Below are 19106 nucleotides of genomic sequence, written 5' to 3'. Positions count from 1 at the left end.
CCATCTATAGCATTTCTTAATATTGTGCAGTTCCTTTGGCTTTGATGCCTCCTGATTTTGCTGTGATCTGATAGGGGTGTCAGTGGGCTGACAGTGAACGCTCAGAGAGTCTCTGGGTTGAGGTCAGTGATAAAGTAATCTACAGTACAACTGCCAAGGGGTGAGCTATAGGTGTACCTACCATATGAGTCTCCTCGAAGCCTACCATTGACTATGTACAAACCCAGCGTGGCACAGAGCTGCAGAAGTTTTTGTTGGTTGTTTTGTCATAGTTGTATCAAGGGGGGGCATATTTGGAAAGGATTTTTGTCACCTCCAGGTAGCTGTTTGTCTCCCTGTGTGCTGAGAGTGTCAGGTTCTTGTCCAGTTATGGCATTTAGGTCACCACAGACTAATACATGTCCCTGGGCCTGGCAATGGTTGATATTCCCCTCTAGGATGGAGAAGCTGTCATCGTTAAAGTATGGGGATTCTATTGAGGGGATATAGTCTCTCTTTCCCTCTCTCCCTCTCTCTCTCTCTCTCTCTCTCTCTCTCTCTCCCCTCTCTCTTTTTATCTCTCTCTCTCTTTCTCTCTATCTTTTGTAGAGATTGTATGTGTATCTAGGATTGTGTAAAGTCAGTATGTGTATCTGGGATTGTGTAGAGATGGTATGTGCAGTGTGCACGTAGAATTGTGTAGAAATGGTATGTGTATCTGGGATGGTGGAGGGTGGAGGCAGAGGCACTTGGAGTAGGTTTTGGCAGAGAGCTCAGATTCTTTAGGTTTTTTGGATGCCCTCCATATCTCCCTCCTTCTACCCCCTCCTCCCCCTCTCCCTCTCCCTCACCCCTCCATATCTCGCTTCTTCAACCCCCCATCACCCCTCCTTCAATCCACTGTCCCCCTCATTATCACCCCTCCTCCAAGCCACTGTCCCCCTCATCATCACCCCACCTTCAACCCCCTATCCCCCAGTCCCTCATCCCTCCTCTCCCCCCCTCCCTCTTCCTCCCCCTCCCTTCCCTCTCCCCCACCCTCCCTCATACTCTCCCCCCCTCCCATCCTTGCCCCTCCCTCTCCCCTCCCTCTCCCCTCCCTCCTCCTCTCCTCTCTACTTTCCCCTCCCTGTCCTTCCCACTTTCCTCCACTCTCCCCCTCTCTTCCTTCCTCCCCCTCCCTTCTCTCCCTCCCTCCCTCCCTCCCTCCCTCCCTCCCCTGCCCACCCCCTTTCCTCCCCCTTCCTCCCCTCTTTCCCCCTCTCCCCCCTCCTTTCCCCTCCCTGTCCTTCCCCTTTCCCTCCCTCCCCTCCCCTCCTCCCTCACCCTCCCTCTCCTTTCCATCTTCCTCCCCCCTCTCCTCCTTCCTCTCCTCCTTCCCCCTCCCTCCCCTCCCTCCCTCCCTTCCTCCCCCTCCCTTCCCCCTCCCTCCCCTTCCCTTTCCTCCCCCCTTCCTCCCCTCTCTCCCCCCTCTCCCCTTCCTCCCCTCCCCCCCTGTCCGCCTCCCTTCCTCCCCTCTCCCTCCTTCCCTCCTCCCAGTGCATTCTGATGAAGGTGACTGCTGAGGATGCCACTCTCAACTTCCGGCCCTTCTCCCCCTCCTCCCTCTTCTCCCCTTTCTCCCCCTCCTCCCCCTTCTCCCGCTTCTCCCCCTTCCTTCCCCTTCCCCTTCTCACCCTCTCCCTCCCCTCTCCTCATCCCTATTTGCCCCCTTCCTTCCCCGAATGAGATGGATGTTTCCTTGCAGCCCGCAGTAAATCTCCATTCGTCCTTCAGCTCGTCTTACACTGGGTCATCCCCTGACTACTTATCCCCCTGTGTGCCAACCCTCCCCCACCTCAACCCCCTCTCTCCCTCACCCTCTCCTCCCCTTTCTCTGCCTCACCACCTTCCCCTTTGCTCTTACCCAAATGCTTTGGTGAGTGCTGACTTCTTCTTATCTGATCTGTGCATTAGAAGAGCTTTCATTCTATTGTGCTGAACTGTGCTGATCTGAACTGTGTTGATCTGAAAGCCAGGACCAGGACCAGAACCTAGATCCAGAACCCTTACCCTATTCCAAATAGTGGGTTGACAAACAAAGCTAAATAGGTAGCTTGGGTTTGTGTCCCCACTGCAGTGAACGAGGTGGGGCAGCAAGACAGAACTGTGGCTGATGTGAATAAGAAATGGTCTGACCTTAAACTGCAAGGGAAGAAAAGAATATCCATACATAACCAGAAGGAAAATCACTTACATCAAGTCTAGACTCTGCGTAGAGATAAGATCATTTCCAAGGTTTTATAAATAACTACTTATATGTGGATTTCTGCGTAAGTCATACTTTAGATCAAAATTGATCGTAAGTCCGTTTTATAAATGAGGCCCCTGTACTTTACTTTACTATTTATATTTTTGACAACTTTTACTTTTACTCCACTATATTCCTAAAGAAGATAATGTACTTTCTACTCCATACATTTTCCCTGACACCCAAAACTACTCGTTACACTTGGAATGTTAAGCAGGAGAAAATTGTCTAATTCACGGACTTAAAGAGAAAAACCCTGGTCATCCCTACTGCATCTGATCTGGTGGACTAAACACAAATGCTTTGTTTGTAAATAATGTCTGTGTTGGGAGTGTGCCCCTGGCTATCCATAAATGCATTTTTAAAAAGAAAGTCATGCCTTCTGGTTTGCTTAATTTAACTTCTTGGGGCTAGGTGGGACGCTAGCGTGCCACCCGTGGTGCACTCCATCAACAGCAGGTGCATTTCAAGAGCGGCAAATTTGAATCCAAATAAATGTCAAAATTCTAATTTTTCAAAAATACAACTATTTTACACCATTTGAAAGATAAACATCTCCTTAATCTAACCACGTTTTACGATTTCAAAAAGGTTTTACGGCGAAAGCATAAATTTAGAGTATGTTAGGACAGTACATTTACAAGAGTTGTGTGTAATGTTTTGTCAAGTCAAAGACAGGGTCACCAAAACCATAAAACCAGCTAAAATGATGCACTAACCTTTTACAATCTCCATCAGATGACACTCCTAGGACATTATGTTAGACAATGCATGCATTTTTAGTTCTATCAAGTTCATATTTATATCCAAAAACAGCGTTTTACTATGGCATTGATGTTGAGGAAATCGTTTCCCTCCAATAACCGGCAGTCAAGTCAGCACCACAAATTAAATAATTAAAATTAGAAAACATTGGTAAAATATTATATTGTCATTTAAAGAATTATAGATTTACATCTCTTGAACGCAATCAACTTGCCAGATTTAAAAATAACCTTACTGGGAAATCACACTTTGCAATAATCTGAGCACTGCGCCCAGAAAAATACGCGTTGCGATACAGACTAGACGTCATGTTGGGGAGATCTAAAATCGAAAATACTATGTAAATAATCCATTACCTTTGATTCTATTCATCAGATGTCACTTCCAGGTATCACAAGTCCATAACGAATGTAGTTTTGTTCAAAAAAGCTCATCATTTATGTCCAAAAATCTCCGTCTTGTTAGCACATGATCTAAGCCAGCCGGACTTCTCGTCATGAACGAGGGGGAAAAATATATTTACGTTCGTTCAAACATGTCAAACGTTGTATAGCATAAATCATTAGGGCCTTTTTTAACCAGAACATGAATAATATTCAAGGTGGACGAATGCATACTCTTTTATAACGTATTGGAACGAGGGTACCCAACATGAACTCGCGCGCCAGGTGTCTAATGGGCCATCATCGTTCCATGGCTCTTGTTCGGTCAGATCTCCCTCCAGAAGACTCAAAACACTTTGTAAAGGCTGGTGACATCTAGTGGAAGCAATAGGAAGTGCCAAAATATTCCTCAGCCCCTGTGTTTTTCAATGGCATAGGTTTAAAGGTAATACAACACATCAGGTATCCACTTCCTGTCAGAAAATGTCTCAGGGTTTTGCCTGCCAAATGATTTCTGTTATACTCACAGACACCATTCAAACAGTTTTAGAAACTTTAGAGTGTTTTCTATCCATATATAATAAGTATATGCATATTCTAGTTACTGGGTAGGATTAGTAACCAGATTAAATCGGGTACATTTTTTTATCCAGCCGTGCAAATACTGCCCCCTAGCCCTAACAGGTTAACAGCTTCTACCCCCAAGCCATAAGACTGCTGAACAATTAATCAAATGCCTACCCGGACTATTTGTATTGACCATTGCTGCTACTCGCTGTTTATTATCTAGTCATGGTTACTTTACCCCTACCTACATGTACATATTACCTCAATTACCTCGACTAAGCTGTACCACCTTCACATTGATTCGGTACCGGTACCTCCTGTATGTAGCCTCGTTATAGATATTTTATTGTATTACTTGACTTTTTGTAAATATTTTCTTAACTCTATTTTTCTTAAAACTGCATTGTTAGTTAAGGGCTTGTATGTAAGCATTTCACTGTATGGTCTACACCTGTTGTATTCGGCACATGTGACAAATATAATTTAATTTGTTTTGATTTTAATCAGCTTTTTGAATTTACCATGGAGGCACCAATTCATACAATTTTAGAGAACCTTGGAGATCATTTCACAAGGTGCAAAAAAAATAAAAGCAGATTTACCTAACTCAGTGGAGATGGAAGGGATCTCCCAACGTTAGCCATCCCCGAGATGGTGTCTGGTATCTCACATGGCTATAAGTTAACAATGAAGTAAGGTACGACAGAAGTTTAAGCAGGAGGGCTACATAAATAAAAAGAGCTGGGACAGAGACAGTGGCGGTTCTAGACCATTTCAACTGGGGGGGCCAAGCTGGGGCCAGTTGTACTGTTAGAGGGGCCAGTTACATTAGACGTTATTGTTGTCATATCGTTTTCTTCACTGCATTGCAGGCATTAGCAGGCAAAATACCATGTTCCGCGTTGCCACTGTCTAATAACGGATGTAAAAAAAGAACGATAGCAAAAATGTGTTAAATAACAATTTTTTCATACTCCACATTTAGGGGGGCCACAAGGGGGTCCAAAATTGTTGTCACAGGGCCCCCCCCCCCCCCACCCCCCCTGGTCCCACCCCCCCAGAACCGCTAGTGGACAGAGAAACAGAGAAATGTCAACAGTACCTGCCTGGTACTCAGCCATGCACCTGCCTTCAGAAAGTATTCACACCCCTTGACTTTTTCCATATTTTGTTGTGTTACAGCCTGAATTTAAAATAAATTAAATTGAGATTTTTTTTGTCACCTGCCTACACGCAATACCACATAACATCAAAGTGGAATTACGTTTTCAAAATTTTAACTAATTAATTAAAAAAGAAAAGCTGAAATGTCTTGAGTCAATAAATATTTAACCCCTTTGTTATGGCAAGTACAGGAGTAAAAATGTACTTAACAAGTCACATATTTAGTTGCATGGAGTCACTCTATGTGCAATAATAGTGTTTAACATGATTATTTTATGACTACCTCATCTCTGTACCACACACATACAATTATCTGTAAGGTCCCTCAGTCGAGGATTTCAAACACAGATTCAACCACAAAGACGAGGGAGGTTTACCAATGCCTCGCGAAGAAGGGCACCTATTGGTTAAAATAGCAGACATTGAATATCCCTTTAAGCAAGGTGTGTCACGTCCTGACCATAGAGAGCTCGTATTTTTCTATGGTAGAGTAGGTCAGGGCGTGACTGGGGGGTTTTGTCTAGTTTATTTATTTCTATGTTGTCTTCTAGGTTATTTTTTCTAGGTTGGGGTTTTCGTATGATTCCCAATTAGAGGCAGCTGGTCATCGTTGTCTCTAATTGGGGATCATATTTAAGTTAGTTATTTTATTTTGAGTTAGTGCATGTTCCACCTCTTCGTCACGGTTTGTTGTTTTGTTTATGGTTTATTGTATGTCTTGCATAGTTTCATATTAAAATATATTATGTGGAACGATACCCACGCTGCGCTTTGGTCTCCTTCATACGACAGCCGTGACAGAATCTCCCACCACCAAAGGACCAAGCAGCGTGCCCAGGAGGAGCAGGGATCCTGGGCCTGGGAGAGAAATGAGTGGAGGACATCCTGGACCTGAGAGGAGGTAATGGCAGGGGACAAGACCCTGCCATGGAAGCAGGTGGAGACAGCGAGAGAGGAACGGCGTCGATACGAGGAACTAGCACGGCAACAACGGAAGCCCAAGAGGCAGCTCCCCAAACATTTTTTGGGGGGGCACACGGGGAGATTGGCGGAGTCAGGGTTGAGACCTGAGCCAACTCCCCGTGCTTACCGTGGGGAGCATGTGACCAGTCAGGCACCGTGTTATGCGGTGATGCGCACTGTATCTCCAGTGCGCATTCATAGCCCGGTGCGCACTGTGCCTGCGCTCCGCATTTGCTGGGCTAAAGTAGGCATTCAGCCAGGACAGGTTGTGCCGGCTCAGCGCTCCTGGTCTCCGGTGCGCCTCCTCGGTCCAGGATATCCTGCACCAGCTCTACGCACTGTGTCGCCAGTGCGCCTACACAGCCCAGTGCGTCCTGTGCCAGCGCCCCGCACTTGCCGGGCTAAAGTGAGCATTCAGCCAGGACGGGTTGTGCCAGCTCTACGCTCCAGACCTCCAGTGCGCCTTCATGGTCCAGTATATCCTGCACCGGTTCTACGCACCAGGTCTCCAGTGCGCCTCCACAGCCCAGTACGTCCTATGCCTGCTCTCCGCACTCTCTCTGAAGTGCGTGTCCTCAGTCAGACACGTCCTGTGCCTGCTCCCCGCACTCTCCCTGAAGTGCGTGTTCCCAGTCAGGTATGTCCTGTGCCTCCTCCTTGCACTCTCCCTGAGGTGCGTGTCACTAGTCCGGTGCCACCTGTACCGGTCCCACGCATCAGGCCTCCAGTGCGCCTCCCCAGTCTAGTACGTCCTGTGCCTGCTCCTCGCACTCGCCTGAGGTGAGGGTCACTAGTCCGGTGCCACCTGTACCGGTCCCACGCATCAGGCCTCCAGTGCGCCTCCCCAGTCTAGTACGTCCTGTGCCTGCTCCTTGCACTCGCCTGAGGTGAGTGTCACTAGTCCGGTGCCACCTGTACCGGTCCCATGCATCAGGCCTCCAGTGCGCCTCCCCAGTCTAGTACATCCTGTGCCTGCTTCTCGCACTCGCCCTGAAGTGCGTGTCACCAGTCTGGTGCCACCTGTCCCGGCTCCACGCACTAGGCCTCCTGTGCGCCTGCCCAGTCCGGCGACAGTTCCCAGTCCAGAGCTTCTGGCGACAGTTCCCAGTCCAGAGCTTCCGGCGACAGTTCCCAGTCCAGAGCTTCCGGCGACAGTTCCCAGTCCAGAGCTTTCGGCGACAGTTCCCAGTCCAGAGCTTCCGGTGACGTTTCACAGTCCGGAACCTTCTGAGACGGCCCACAGCCCGGAACCACCTGAGACAGCCCACAACCCGGAACCTCCTGAGACGGCCCGCAGCCCGGAGCCTCCAGCGACGGTCTGCGGCCCGGAGTCTCCAGCGACGGTCTGCGGCCCGGAGTCTACAGCGACGGTCTGCGGCCCGGAGTCTCCAGTGACGGTCTGCGGCCCGGAGACTCCAGCGACGGTCTGCAGTCCAGAGCCTCCAGAGACGGTCGGCAGCCCAGAGCCTCCACCGATGCTGGCGGGTTCGCAGGATGAGAGGGTTCTTCGTCCTGCACCAGAGCCGCCTCCTATGCTGGCAGGTTCGCAGGATGAGAGGGTTTTTCGTCCCGCACCAGAACCGCCTCCGATGCGGGAGGATCCGCGGGATGAGAAGGTTCTTCATCTTGCACCAAAGCCGCCACCAACACTAGACACCCGCCCTAACCCTCCCTTTTGGTTTCAGGTTTTGCGGCCGGAGTCCGCACCTTTGGGGGGGGGGGGGGGGTACTGTCACGTCCTGACCATAGAGAGCTCGTATTTTTCAATGGTAGAGCAGGTCAGGGCGTGACTGGGGGTTTTGTCTAGTTTATTTATTTCTATGTTGTGATCTAGGTTATTTTTCTAGGTTGGGGTTTTCGTATGATTCCCAATTAGAGGCCATCGTTGTCTCTAATTGGGGATCATATTTAAGTTGCTTTTTTCCCCACTAGAATTTGTGGGAGATTATTTTGAGTTAGTGCATGTTGCACCTATTCGTCACGTTTTGTTTATGGTTTATTGTTTGTCTTGCATAGTTTCACATTAAAATAAATTATGTGGAACGATACCCACGCTGCAGTTTGGTCAGTTTCATACGACAGCCGTGACAAGGTGAAGCTATTAATTACACTTTGGATGGTGTGTCAATACACCCAGTTTGTGGGAGATTATTTTGAGTTAGTGCATGTTGCACCTGTTCGTCACGTTTTGTTTATGGTTTATTGTTTGTCTTGCATAGTTTCACATTAAAACAAATTATGTGGAATGATACCCACGCTGCGGTTTGGTCTCCTTCATACGACAGCCGTGACAAGGTGAAGTTATTAATTACACTTTGGATGGTGTGTCAATACACCCAGTTTGTGGGAGATTATTTTGAGTTAGTGCATGTTGCACCTGTTCGTCACGTTTTGTTTATGGTTTATTGTTTGTCTTGCATAGTTTCACATTAAAATAAATTATGTGGAACGATACCCACGCTGTGGTTTGGTCTCCTTCATACGACAGCCGTGACAAGGTGAAGTTATTAAATACACTTTGGATGGTGTGTCAATACACCCAGTCACTTCAAAGATACAGGCGTTCTTCCTAACTCAGTTGCCGGAGAGGAAGGAAACCACTAAGGGATCCATTAGGCCAATGGTGACTTTAAAACAGTTACACAATTGAATTGCTGTGAAAACTGATCACCAACATTGTAGTTACTCCACAATACTAACCTAAAGGACAGAATCAAAATAAGGAAGTCTGTACAGAATAACAAAGCATGCATCCTGTTTGCAACAAGGCACTAAAGTTATACTGCAAAAAAAATGTGGCAAAGCGATTAACTTTTTTGTCCTGAATACGAAGTGTTATGTTTGGGGTAAATCCAATACATCATATTACTGAGTACCAATCTCCATATTTTTAAGCATAGTGGTGGCTGCTTCATGTTATGGGTATTCTTGTAATCATTAAGGTCTGGGGAGTTTTTCAGGATAAAAAAGAAACGAACGCAGCTAAGCACAGGCAAAATCCTAGAGGAAAACCTGGTTCAGTTTTCTTTCCCCCAGACACTGGGAGAAGAATGTACCTTTAATCAGGACAATGACCTAAAACACAAGGCCAAATCTACACGAGTTGCTTACCAAGAAGACAGTGAATGTTCCTGAGTGGCCGAGTTACAGTTTTGACATAAATCTACTTGAAAATCTATGGCAAGACCTGAAAATAGTTGCCTAGTAATGATCAACAACCAATTTGATAGCGCTTGAAGAATTGTGAAAAAAATTCTGGGCAAATGTTGTACAATACAGGTGTGGAAAGCTCTTAGAGACATACCCTGAAATACTTTGTATTCACTGCCAGCTGTCTTCACTGTCAAAGGTCCTTCTCAAAGTATCACCCCCCCACACACACACACATATATATTTGGGAGAGGGTTGTGGGGTGTTGGGGGTGGGGGAGTTGAGTCACCACCGGTTTATCCTGATGATGTCACCACTCCCTCACTCACTCACTCACTCACTCACACTCTCTTTTCATTTTCTGTCATTTTATACCTGCCACTTAGGCTAGAGGTGGGGGAGGAAGGACAGGACAGGGCATGGTGGGGTGGAACAATAAAACAGTTACAAAGCACACAAACACAAGCACACACACTCACATACACACACACACACACACACACACACACACACACACACACACACACACACACACACACACACACACACACACACACACACACACACACACACACACACACACACACACACACACACACACACACACAGTGAGTTAACCCTTGTAGCACTGGTGGGTCAGTCTGTGTACAGGGAAGGTCTGGTCTCTCTGTGCTGTAAGAACACTTGGGGATTGCATCATTCTATCAGCCATCAGCCCACAGACAGAGCCCAGTGCATGGCAAGCTTATGGTGGGAGAAGCACAGATTGATGAACCATAGGCCATTGCTACTGTAAGGATAGGAAATTGATGTTGGTGATTGATTAGTAATGCCTGGCTAGTGCCTATCAATTGTTATGTGTCACGCAAGATAATTGAGATGGTGGTTGCCTGTCAAAAATAAAGTCACCTCTTGTAGAGCTCCTGTATTTTTGCCTCTGTCTTGTCTTAACTTTCATTATAGTTGACGTTCCCATCTCCGAACCTTCTAAATGGCCAGATACATAACCAATGGAAAGACACAAAGAGTCACTTCCATGCAATCTTACAATGACAAGCATTTAATGTTGGCTATGAAAAGCCAATTGACATTTTCTCTTGAGGTGTTGAACTGCTGCACCCTCTATAACCACGTTTGAATGTCTTGAAGAACAATCTTGCCTAAATGGCCATGTACGCTTATAATCTCCACCCGGCACAGCCAGAAAAGGACTGGCCACCCCTCGGAGGCAGGTTCCTCTCTAGGTTTCTTCCTAGGTTCCTGCCTTTCTAGGGAATTTTTACTAACCACTGTGTTTCTGCATCTGCGTTGCTTGCTTTTTGAGGTTTTAGGGTGTCTGTATAGTACTTTGCTGATGAAAAAAGGCTTTATAAAATACATTTGATTTAATTGTATCTCTAATGAAGTCATGTACTGGGGGAGACAGGAATGAACCCTGCCAATGCAAAGAGGAAAGTACTGTATTCATTATTCACAGTCAATTGCCGTAAATCGCAATGAACTCTGGGCGAATTTACTGGTAAATGATACTGTAAATTCCGAAGAAACTTTGGTTTAACAGTAAATTACTGTAAAGAAGTGCTGCTCTGTAAAACTCGTAACTTGTTTTTAAGGTAACTGGCAAACAGTTACCTGTAAGATACTTAAAAAAAAAAGGTACAGTTACTGTAAATTCCAAATTCATTTGTGTTTAAAAGAAAATTACTGTAAATCAATCAAATGTCTTTATAAAGCCCTTCTTACATCAGCTGATGTCGCAAAGTGCTGTACAGAAACCCAGCCTAAAACCCCAAACAGCAAGCAATGCAGGTGTAGAAGCACGGTGGCTCGGAAAAACTCCCTAGAAAGGCCAGAACCTAGGAAGAAACCTAGAGGGGAACCAGGCTATGAGGGGTGGCCAGTCCTCTTCTGGCTGTGCCTGTAAATAAAGCACTCCTTTACAGTAATGTACTGCTAAAGCAAAGTTTCTTTGGAATTTACGGTTACATACTGTACTTTTTAGAATTATTAACATATAGGCAACAGTAAGGCTTTATTTTTGATATACCACCTGTAGATGCTCTACAGACTAATGTATCTATTAGTAACATTTCAACTAACTATCTACTAACTCTAACCCTAGCTCTAATCCTAACCTTAACCCTTATCCCTAAACTTAACCTTTACCCTAACCCTAGCCCTAGCCCTAACCTTAGCAAGCAGGTTCTTATCAACAGATAGCTTTTTGATAGTATGACCATCTGTACAGCATCTACAGATGGAAAATCCGGACGATCCAAATAAAGTGTGATCCAGGTAACTGGCTACCGTCAAGTTACCGTAAAAACAATTTACAGTTTTTAAAGTGTGTATTTTAAATTGTACTGTAATTCCACCCCACAGAATATAGTACCCTACCGTGTTTTTGGAGGATTTTTTTTACCACTAGTGGGTGGATTGTATTGTTGTTTCTGGCTCATTCACTTATTTAGACGTGCCATGAGGGTACATTTCTTGCACCCTTTAGTGAGATTGATTTACCAATTTTACTGATATACTGTATGGTAGTAGTGTCCCAACAATTAAATGTTTATACGGGACATATTGGAGTGGCAGCAAGTCTTAAACATTTAATAGTTGAGTACTTGGGCTCCCGAGTGGCGCAGCGGTCTAAGGCACTGCATCTCAGTGCAAGAGGTGTCACTATAGTACCTCGTTCGAATACAAGCTGAGTCACATCTGGCCGTGATTGGGAGTCCCATTGGACGGTGCACAATTGGCCCAGCGTCATCGGGGTTTGGCCGGAGTAGGCCGTCATTGTAAATAAGAATTTGTTCTTAACTGACTTGCCTAGTTAAATAAAATAAAAAATTATAATAATTGCCATGTCCTTTGGTCTGTTTTGTCCTGCAGTCACTGCCAGTTTGGAAGCTTTTGCTGAGGCCTCTAAAAATGTAAGTGATATAAAATACCAAATATTCATATGCTGTAATATGAAAACACATTACCTAGCAGCCAAACTACTTCCACCAATCCCATGTAATTACAGTAAAATACACTCCCCACCTCCCCTCAATGTATTTAATTCATTCATTCATTCATCCATTATTTTACAGTAATGTACTGCTCTGATTTGACAGTAACTAGCTTGCAGCCAATTGCCTCCAAGTTACTGTAAAACAACAGTATCAAAGATTACAGTAAGAGTATTTGTTACAGTAAAATGATTGCAGTATAATTATTGGTACCATAAAGCAATTACTGTAACACTATTGGATAACATAAAATACGGTATGGTAACATACAGTATCTTTTTTTTAAGGTAACTAACAGGCAACTGGCTGCCAGTAAGTTACCATAGAAAACAACAGGACATTTTTTTTACCTGTTTGGGAAAGGGGGTAATATTTTCACGTCCGGATGAAAAGCGTGCCCAAAGTAGACGGCCTGCTACTCAGGCCCAGAAGCTAGGATATGCATATAATTAGTCGATTTGGATGGAAAACACTCTAACGTTTCTAAAACTGTTAAAATTATGTCTGTGAGTATAACAGGACTTATTTGGCAGGCGATGGTTTGTCCCCGAGGACAAACCATCCAAGATTCTTTTTTTTTAGTTCACAGTGTTTTCAATTGGTTTCTATGGGAACCTAGATTTCTGTGGCACTTGGTTGCAGTTCCTATTGCTTCCACTAGATGTCAACAGTCTTTAGAAATTGGTTGATGTTTTTCTTTAGAGAAATGAAGAAGTACGGCTATTCAGAACAAGGGTCCAGCCTAGTGCACTCTAATGTTATGGTGCGCGCGACCTGGAACACGCTTCACTTTTTTTAATCCGGAATTGAACGCAGTTTATCCCATCTTAAACATTATCGATTATTTACATTTTAAAATACCTAAAGTTGGGTTAGGAAAGTTGTTTGAAATGTTTGGAACAAGTTTACAGGTAACTTATTAGATATTTTGTAGTCATGTTGGGCGAGTTGGCACCGGTGTTTTCCTGAATCAAACGCACCAAATAAATTGACATTTTGGAGATATAACGACGGAATTAATCGAACAAAAGGCACATTTGTGATGTTTATGGGACATATTGGAGTGCTAACAGAAGAAGCTCTTCAAAGGTAAGACATGAATTATGTCGTTATTTCTGAGTTTTGTGTCGCGCCTGGCGGGTTGAAATATGATTGTCATGTGTTTGTTTGATGAGGTGCTGTCCTCAGATAATCGCATGGTTTTCTTTCACCGTAAAGCCTTTTTGAAATCTGACATGGTGGCTAGATTAACAAGAAGTTAAGCTTTAATTTGGTGTATTGCACTTGTGAATGTATGAAAGTTCAATATTTCTAATAATTGTTTTTGAATTTCGCGCTCTGCCATTTCACCGGATGTTGTGGAAACGTTCCGCTAGCGGAACCCCTAGCCATATTAAGTGTACAGTGTAGGTAGACAGACACTATGTCTTGAAAAAGGCATCTTGTACCGAAACATTAAGGAAAAATACATGTACTTGCGTAAAGTCGTGCGTGTTGGAGTTATTTCTATGTTTCTACAACGAGAGAGACAGACAGAAAAGCTCTGTCTGAGGACCAGGCTCGGCTTTGTGATAGGATGTGATAAGATACGGATCCACAGAATGCATTCTATTGTAATATTTTGTATGTGTATTGTTTAAGTATACAGTAAATCCACCTTTGTAAACACTGTTAACCCTTCCAGCCCCATGCAGCAGGACAGAGGACAGTGCGCTCTGTCATAGCTGTGCCATGACATTGAATGTGATGTGATGATTGGCAGATTACATCGCTGGTCCGTGACCCTGATTCGTCTGCACCAGTCCCATGCCGCCACGGAGTTGTGGTCGGTCGCCCAGATGACAAATGATTATCAATGTTATCAATAACAGAAAATATGTTCTGTGTGACATTTTGATGTAGTTCTGTACTTGAGCTGTACTTGTCTATTAATGTTCTGTATTATATTATGTTTTTGTGAGGTAAAGATGACTGCCTCTCTACACAGTGCTTTGTTGGATAGCTAACATTTGCTATGTTATGTTGGTAGTTATACACTGCTCAAAAAAATAAAGGAACACTAAAATAACACATCCTAGATCTGAATGAATGAAATAATCTTATTAAATACTTTTTTCTTTACATAGTTGAATGTGCTGACAATAAAATCACACAAAAATAATCAATGAAAATCCAATGTATCAACCCATGGAGGTCTGGATTTGGAGTCACACTCAAAATTAAAGTGGAAAACCACACTACAGGCTGATCCAACTTTGATGTAATGTCCTTAAAACAAGTCAAAATGAGGCTCAGTAGTGTGTGTGGCCTCCACGTGCCTGTATGACCTCCCTACAACGCCTGGGCATGCTCCTGATGAGGTGGTGGATGGTCTCCTGAGGGATCTCCTCCCAGACCTGGACTAAAGCATCCGCCAACTCCTGAAGAGTCTGTGGTGCAACGTGGCGTTGGTGGATGGAGCGAGACATGATGTCCCAGATGTGCTCAATTGGATTCAGGTCTGGGGAACGGGCGGGCCAATCCATAGCATCAATGCCTTCTTCTTGCAGGAACTGCTGACACACTCCAGCCACATGAGGTCTAGCATTGTCTTGCATTAGGAGGAACCCAGGGCCAACCGCACCAGCATATGGTCTCACAAGGGGTCTGAGGATCTCATCTCGGTACCTAATGGCAGTCAGGCTACCTCTGGCGAGCACATGGAGGGCTGTGCGGCCCCCCAAAGAAATGCCACCCCACACCATGACTGACCCACCGCCAAACCGGTCATGCTGGAGGATGTTGCAGGCAGCAGAACATTCTCCACGGCGTCTCCAGACTCTGTCACGTCTGTCACATGTGCTCAGTGTGAACCTGCTTTCATCTGTGAAGAGCACAGGGCGCCAGTGGCGAATTTGCCAATCTTGGTGTCCTCTGGCAAATGCCAAACGTCCTGCACGGTGTTGGGCTGTAAGCACAACCCCCACCTGTGGACGTCGGGCCCTCATACCACCCTCATGGAGTCTGTTTCTGACCGTTTGAGCAGACACATGCACATTTGTGGCCTGCTGGAGGTCATTTTGCAGGGCTCTGGCAGTGCTCCGCCTGCTCCTCCTTGCACAAAGGCGGAGGTAGCGGTCCTGCTGCTGGATTGTTGCCCTCCTACGGCCTCCTCCACGTCTCCTGATGTACTGGCCTGTCTCCTGGTAGCGCCTCCATGCTCTGGACACTACGCTGACAGACACAGCAAACCTTCTTGCCAGAGCTCGCATTGATGTGCCATCCTGGATGAGCTGCACTACCTGAGCCACAGCACCGCCAGCATTCAAAAGTGACCAAAACATCAGCCAGGAAGCATAGGAACTGAGAAGTGGTCTGTGGTCACCACCTGTAGAACCTCTCCTTTATTGGGGGTGTCTTGCTAATTGCCTATAATTTCCACCTGTTGTCTATTCCATTTGCACAACAGCATGTGAAATGTACTGTCAATCAGTGTTGCTTCCTAAGTGGACAGTTTGATTTCACAGAAGTGTGATTGACTTGGAGTTACATTGTGTTGTTTAAGTGTTCCCTTTATTTTTTTGAGCAGTGTATATTAAAGAACAGTTGCGTAATTGCTTCAGTAATAAGATGACATTGACTACTTGGTAATTGTTTGTGTGTGTGTCTCTTTCTCTCTCGCTCCATCTTTTTCTCTTTCTCTCTCTCTCTCTCTCAAATCTCTCGCACCTCTATCTCTCCCTCTCTTTCTTTCTCTCTCTCCCCTCTCTCTATCTGTCTTTCTTTCTGTCTCTTTTCTTCTCTTTCTCTTTTTCCATCTTTCTCTCTCTCCTCATGTCTCTTGCCTGTCTCCGTAGCACCATGTACTTTTGTGGCACAGCGCGGCGCTTTTAACTTAATGAGGGAATGTTCTGTGTCTGATTCATTTACTCTAAAATATATGTTGTACGGATTTAACAGTGTGCCATTAGAAATTAGAAACACACACACACACTCAGGAGTACAGCACAGGCATGTGCTGTGATGAAGTGATATAAGCATTTATAAGCATTTCGCTACACTCGCAATAACATCTGCTAATGTGCATGTGACCAATAAGATTTGATTTGAGAAGGCCTTGAGTAGTTTTATGTCATGCCTAATAGCTACAGATGTCAGATATTTTCTGTCATGCCTCACAGCTACAGATGTCAGATATTTTCTGTCATGCCTCATAGCTACAGATGTCAGATCTTTTCTGTCATGCCTCACAGCTACAGATGTCAGATCTTTTCTGTCATGCCTCATAGCTACAGATGTCAGATCTTTTCTGTCATGCCTCACAGCTACAGATGTCAGATATTTTCTGTCATGCCTCATAGCTACAGATGTCAGATCTTTTCTGTCATGCCTCACAGCTACAGATGTCAGATCTTTTATGTCATGCCTCTGTAACAGTGTAGGTTCCGTCCCTCTCTTCGCCCCAACCTGGGCTCGAACCAGGGACCCTTGCACACATCAACAACTGACACCCACGAAGCATCGTTACCCATCGCGCCACAAAAGCCACGGCCCTTGCAACGCAAGGGGCAACCCTACTTCAAGTCTCAGAGCGAGTGACGTCACCGATTGAAACGCTATTAGCGCGCACCACCGCTAACTAACTAGCCATTTCACATCGGTTACACCTCATAGCTACAGATGTCAGATCTTTTCTGTCATGCCTCACAGCTACAGATGTCAGATATTTTCTGTCATGCCTCATAGCTACAAATGTCAGATATTTTCTGTCATGCCTCATAGCTACAGATGTCAGATCTTTTCTGTCATGCCTCACAGCTACAGATGTCAGATCTTTTCTGTCATGCCTCACAGCTACAGATGTCAGATATGTTCTGTCATGCCTCATAGCTACAGATGTCAGATCTTTTCTGTCATGCCTCACAGCTACAGATGTCAGATATTTTCTGTCATGCCTCGCAGCTACAGATGTCAGATCTTGTCTGTCATGCCTCATAGCTACAGATGTCAGATATTTTCTGTCATGCCTCACAGCTACAGATGTCAGATCTTTTCTGTCATGCCTCACAGCTACAGATGTCAGATATTTTCTGTCATGCCTCATAGCTACAGATGTCAGATCTTTTCTGTCATGCCTCACAGCTACAGATGTCAGATATTTTCTGTCATGCCTCATAGCTACAGATGTCAGATATTTTCTGTCATGTCACATAGCTACAGATGTCACATATTTTCTGTCTTGCCTCACAGCTACAGTCGTCAGATATTTTCTGTCATGTCTCACAGCTACAGATGTCAGATCTTAAATGACCCATTTCGTTTCAGGATAAATTAATATTGAATATTTAAAATTGCCGCCAGGGGGCAGCTGGAAGTGGTGTTTGTAGGAAACTAATGGAAACTAATGTTGGTGTAGCCTAATATTATTTAACCAATCCAAAAGGCAGTATCCTACCTGCCTCCAAACGCACCTACCTTTGTAGTTAGCACTTTTCCAGTAGGTTACTGCCATTTGGGACGGGATTCGAAGGCAGCATCACGTGATAACGCGTTCACATTCCACCCAGCGCGAGGCTTTTGTAGCCACATTGTAGCCACTATAGCAGTGTGACCAACTAGTGCTAGCAATTTAGTGAACAGCTATCCCAACATTTAAATATCTGACAGGAATAACAAGTAAACAAGTTACAGAATCGATCTCCTCAGTACTTGTTAATGAATGAAGTTGACACCGACCAGAATAATTATCCTACTGTATAAGGCCCTCCTCTCGCATATTGCTTGGTCTGCTGCTCCATCATGGTGGACATGACAGGCAAGCTTGCATGATATCATACAGGATTTTTTGGCACACGTAGCTAAATAAGCTATTTTACTGACTGTTCAAGAATGATTCATAGACAGAATAGTGATGTTTCACTGTGAAACTAGTATTGTATTAGAGCTGCTGTTTTTTCTAATGAGTAGGCTTGCGTTGTGAATATTTATACAGTTTCAAGTTTTAATGTCACATTCACAAGTACAGTGAAATGCTTTTCTTGCAAGCTCTAAACCCAACAATGCAGCAATACATATCAATGTAATTCTTAAAATAACACGAGGTAGAACAAAAACACTCTAGAAATAAAAATAATAAATAACAACTATCATACCAGTGCATACTGTTAAATGACACTGATGTTCAAAATAACATGGTTTTACATTCGCTGATAAATAATACTGAAAGTTGATATGATGCAATCTAAATAGATTAAAAGGCCTAGGCTACTTCATCCTAATGTAAGCTACATGCATTGCATACAAAGCACATACTGGCATGTGATAAAGGATAACACGTCCAATATGATTGTATAAATGCATATCAAACAATGAAATGAATACAGCATTGTAATATTATTGATGCCTTTCTCTCTCCTTGCAGGGGATTAGACAGATGAACTGCAGTCACCAGATGCCCAAGCCTCAAACCAGAAATGTGGAGACATCAACACCTGTAATTTTGAATACATAAAAAAATACATATTGGTTTTCCTCTGTGCACGAGTCCTTAAAACACAGCCCATTGCACAAAATAAGTAAACCCCAAGTAAGGGATATCTCAAGGAGATTCACCTCCAACATTCATAAACTTGTTCAGTACATGGGGGCAAATTTAGTCATGACAGCCATAGGTTTTGTTTATACACAGGACAAGAGTTTACAGGTTTTTGTTCCACCCTTTCACTAACACCTAATTCATCTAATTGTGGTCAAAATTGAAGACGTGCACACAGTGCAATCCCCTGGGACAGAAATCACGTCTCTATTCTAGAATGAGCTTCATAAATTACAATGTCCTGACAAATCTGCATG

At 44.5% G+C, this 19106-nt stretch overlaps 1 long non-coding RNA gene across 1 annotated transcript in view; it reads left to right on the top strand.

Moving 5' to 3' along the window:
* The window catches only part of LOC106560397 (uncharacterized), a 22199-nt gene extending 3420 nt beyond the window's left edge, over positions 1-18779 (top strand). The window contains exon 2 of the long non-coding RNA XR_001318594.3: positions 18676-18779. This is a non-coding gene — a long non-coding RNA (uncharacterized LOC106560397). The remainder of the gene's footprint in view (positions 1-18675) is intronic.
* Positions 18780-19106: the final 327 nt, after the last annotated feature.

Source organism: Salmo salar, chromosome 10 (assembly GCF_965601325.2).
Source record: "Salmo salar chromosome 10, fSalSal1, whole genome shotgun sequence".
Taxonomy (NCBI): domain Eukaryota; kingdom Metazoa; phylum Chordata; class Actinopteri; order Salmoniformes; family Salmonidae; genus Salmo; species Salmo salar.
This window is presented reverse-complemented; position numbering and strand designations above follow the sequence as displayed.